At 29.9% G+C, this 4978-nt stretch overlaps 1 long non-coding RNA gene across 1 annotated transcript; it reads right to left on the bottom strand.

Annotated features, from left to right (window-relative positions):
• Positions 1-211: 211 nt before the first annotated feature.
• Positions 212-4732, bottom strand: LOC114074006. Its single transcript, XR_003574550.1, has 2 exons — positions 4284-4732; positions 212-535 (listed from the first exon to the last, which is right to left on the bottom strand). It is a non-coding gene; the product is annotated as an uncharacterized LOC114074006 (long non-coding RNA).
• Between the last annotated feature and the right edge of the window lie 246 nt (positions 4733-4978).

The raw sequence follows: 4978 nt of genomic DNA, 5'->3' as shown, positions 1-4978 counted from the left end.
TTGTAACTTATGTAACCACCAACTCTTCATTTCACCCATTATTCTATATTTATGTCTTATAACTTATGTAACATTTGAGTCATTCATTTAGCAAATTTACTACCCACTATCTTCCTATTCATTGCAAGTACGAATTCGTCAACTATAAATAGTGTCATGTTTCTTTGTTTTGGTAGAGGAGAAAAAACAACAAGAGAAGTGCAAGAAAATATAGAGAAAAAAGATGAGTAGTATTTTATTATGTTTATATTGAAATTAGTGTAGTAGTGAAAGAGAGAGTTGAGACAAAGAATAATATTCTAAGTCTTCAACTATATTCACTATATACCAAAGCGAGTATTATATGTTGAAGGAAGGTGTTCTTTTTGTGGAGCTTTGGATTCTTCAACTAATTCGGAGTTGCTTGAGTTGTACATGTTGTTGGGTTGTTGCATCCTGGAGGAGACAAGTCAAGAGTATTACTGCTGGATCAGTGTTGATTATGCCGCATTGGACTTGAATCTCCTTAGAGAGAGCGAGATATCCGTGCCTCAGCCTAAAGATTTGTTTATACATTTTACTCATTTTATTTCAACTGTAATTTATTGTATTTGTGGTATATTACACCAGCAAATAGTCTTTCAACCATAGAATCATCATATTGTGCGAATACATTTCTCATCATATCATATTCATGGATAAATGTGTACATGAGAATGATCATCTAACAACATAACAACTAGATCATATTCATGTTCAATTTACTCTCGAAGTGTTCATAAAGCATATACTTAAATCTTATAATCATGCATTGATCTCATAATTTTCCCTTCAAGGACCATAAATCACAATCCATCAACACATCTATAATTACTACATTAGACATGGATGATAATATAATTCAAGAATTTCAATTACCACATGCATAATTCTATCATATTCTACTTGCATCAATCAATACCCACATTTTTAGATCCAAATAGGGAAAATAGGAGAATTCATGGATTCTTGGGTGATTCAACATAAAATCATCTAAAATCATCAATGATATTATAATAAAATATAATTCAATCATTACAAACAAATTTGAAAGGAATCCATGATATTGCCCTAACTTTTGGAATTTCTAGCTTTGAAATTGAGGGTTTTGAAGCATCTAGTAATTAATAGTGTGGAGCTCATATTAATGTGCAAAATAGGCCCATGTCACACACCTTAATTTGTCCTCTGGAATAAAAATCATTAGCAGATGTGAATTTTCATATAGCTGAATGAGAATTGAAGCATAGATAGATCATGTCGCAAGTTACTTCCAAAATAGGAAGTAAAATACCAATTATCCTACAAAAATCAACTAAACTAAACTTCACATCAAATTTGACAAACAAACAAAACTTAGTCAACTTTCTTTTATAACTTCAAAGTCACTTAACTATTGATATTTCATTTAGAAAGTCACCAAACTAATTTAAAAATAATTTTTTAATAAAATTTTATTGGAACACAATTTTTGTTTTAAGCTTTTTTTTATATAAAAATGCTCATTTTAATTACTCCTTATATTTCATTGAAACATAACTTTTGGAAAATCAATAACAGAAGTATTTCACTTTGTGCATGAAATTATTAATAATTTCATGTAGTTCGTATGATAATCAATCTCATTAATAGAAGTATTTCTTAATGAGAGGGCATGCCTAATCAAATAAAAGGCCAAAATAATGTGTCGCATATGTACATGTGATACTTTCTGACCAATCAAATATAGTCATGTCATTTAAATAAGTTGGGTAAATTATGGTTTGATAGACTAGTTTTACAACCTTTGGCTATAGTTAATTAAGGTTATTGATGTTTATGCAAGAAAAAGTTTGTGCATCTACTCCTTTAATAAATATCATTGTTATTGATATTTAAAAATAAAATGCTAAAACTATATATTGATAATTACCAACAAATCTCTTTCAACTTGAAGATCATAGTCAAAGTTAACAATCTTTTTGATGTTTGCAATAGCGATCTTGCAACTTTTGATGTAAAGTACAAAACTCTTTCTTGCAACTCTTTCACCTGCAAATTTAACTATTTTTATCTCTTTTTTAGTAAACACTTCTCCAAAAATTTATTTTTTTGGATTTAATATCATATTAGCATATCACTTTTTTCACTTCACCACTCCTCTTCAAATTGACACGTAGAAAGACATCTAAAACACAAATTCTTGGTATGCAAGGAGTCATGAATTAAAAGAAATGATATGCTTATATGGTCTTCAAATCCAAAAAAAATCTTGGTGAAGCATTTGATGAAAAAGAGAAGAAGAATTAGTTTAAGTTGTAGGGGAAGCAGTTGTAGAAAGAGAAATTCAAATGGCAACGGAAAAAAGATAGAGAAGCGGCTCAGGTCGCTATTGAAAACATCAAAAGGACTATTAATATCAACAATGGTCTTCAAGTTGATAGGGTAGGGGGAGGGACATGATGATCTGTTATATACTTGATTTTTCTTATTTACTTTTCTGAAAAAAATAAATATCTTATGCAGAGAAATGTATCGATATATAGGAGTTGTGGCCTAGGGTTTACATAATTTGAGGCAAGTAGATTGTTGAAATGATATTTTTAAAATGATAATATGTAGTACAATTACTATATTTTCCCCATTTGACTATTTGTTAGTAATAATAACAAGTGATTTTGACCTACCCAACATGCTTAGCTTTTTATTTCTAAATAACAATAATAATGTTGTCGCATATGTAAAGCAACAAATAGAATTTAGACTTTGTATATTCAGTTATAAATCTCAATCAGTTCATTATCAATTACCAAAAGACAAAAAAAAATCTTGGTTTGCAGACACTTATTCTGAAAAACACTTTATATTTTTTTCAAAGGAAAGGAATAACCTCAAATACAAACACCACCTTAAATAATCTCAAAGAGAAATAACAATATTGGATGCACCCAAAAATAATGAAGAAAAAAAAGAAATATGGACTAAAATAAAATAAAATTTACCATAAAGACTCTGAAAAGTCATATAGATTGGTGATCTTCGTATTGGGCTTCACCACTTGCAATAGATGGCTAATTGTAATATATAGCTAATACGACCCCATAGATAAATAGAAAATATTTATCTATTGGCCGAGAGCAAATTCACTTTTTATAAATATTTGTGTTCAAATTCTTTTCCACAAAGAATCCTATTAACAAAATAAAGTAAGCACAATAATTTTTACATCTTTACTAATATCTTTGGTCATGAGATGTTCAATCAACGCATTTCTCTTGCAACTCTTTTTCACCTCATCAAGAATTTTTGTCATCTCCTTTTTGTCTTAGTTGACATTTTTTCATTATCATACATATCTACCTTATGACAATTTAGGTCAGTGATGATAGCAAACTCTCTCATGCCAAAACAAATCGACATGCTACTATAACTTATCCAAACTTCCTCTTTTTGGTTGTTATAAATTCGACTCTGAAATATAATATCACATATTTAAGTTATAAGTAACTTTTGAAATAGAAATTGAAAGAAATTTTTCAATTTTTGTTCTTCTAAAGCCTTTCTAAATTCAAAAAAACTAGCATAATTCTAACTTAACAATAAAAACCCTCTTAAATCTGAATACGTATCAATCATCGACTCAAAACTGTAATTTGCATACCTAATTGACTTTTCAAAGAAAATATCAATGGAATGACTAATCGTAGAAGACTCAATGTTGTTCCTCCTCTAGGTATATCATGTTGTTCCTTCTCTATCATTTCCTTCTTCGACGTATAGGCTATTGAAGGACTTTATTTGTCTTACGTAAGTTTATTATAGACAAGTGTTATTGAACAAGGATATTTTAAAGCTCTAAAACTAGCAGATTTAGTAATTGTTGAAGCAATAGAGTAAGCTATTATTAAATTTGCACATGTTATTAATGAGCAGATATGAACTATAGGTCAAACGAGATACGTCACCTTCACCATGCTATCTATTGGAGGTTGAGCTAATAAAGTTAATGTTCACACAACACACCACAAAAAATGCACCTAAAATAAATTGATAAAACAAAGCATAATTTGTACAATTTATATAATGTCGCACATAATCCAAATTCTATTACTGATGTCAATTTGAGTGAAAATATTGTACCCAACAATAGACTAAACAAAGATTAATGCTTTGAAAATTTTGTAAAAAGCATTTAAAATTCTGGATTGATTTTTATCAATCTCTACATATTTTTAAGCAACTAAAAATGGATGAAACCATAACTTGGAGAAAAGGAAAAAAAATACCTTTTGGAAATTAAAAATCGACCTTGACAACGAGTTGATGGAAATGGCAGCGATGGAGATGGAGTTAAAGCAGAAAGACAAGGAGATGAATCTAACTTTGAATCTGAGAAATCTCATAGATCTCACCGTCATTCATCACGATTTTGCACTTGCTTCCATATAACCATCCATCAGCGTCTCCATTGTTTTCGCTATCATTGCCTTAGGCAAGTTTCTAGTCGAAACTCCATTAGTAAGAAATGAAACCCCACCAGATCTATAATAGGAAAGCAGCATCAACAAGTAGAAGAAGAAGATTCACCACTGGCTCAGTTCTTGAAATCCAGTCATGGAGCCATTGAAACCCCAAAAAGACCTCCTATAAGAAAAATTGGAATCAAGGAAGGACAAGAGAATACTTGTTGAGAATGATGATGTGGGGATGAACATTGGGGAAAAGATGTGTTGTTATATAAGAGGGTATTTGGAGATTAATTGGAATTGGGGACACCTCCAAAACTTAAATTTGCACAATAACCACTCAATTTCTTTTTTATTTAATTTTTAGGGTTAGTTTAAAAAAAGTTAAAAAGTGGAATCGGGTTGTGGGGTCAAGGACCTTTTCATCACTTTTAGAATTTGAAGGATAAATACAAGTTTGTAAAAAACGCAATAAAGGCCCTTTTTATATTTTATTTAATAGTTTCCTTTTTTTA

Source organism: Solanum pennellii, chromosome 9 (genome assembly GCF_001406875.1).
Source record: "Solanum pennellii chromosome 9, SPENNV200".
Classification (NCBI taxonomy): Eukaryota; Viridiplantae; Streptophyta; class Magnoliopsida; order Solanales; family Solanaceae; genus Solanum; species Solanum pennellii.
This window is presented reverse-complemented; position numbering and strand designations above follow the sequence as displayed.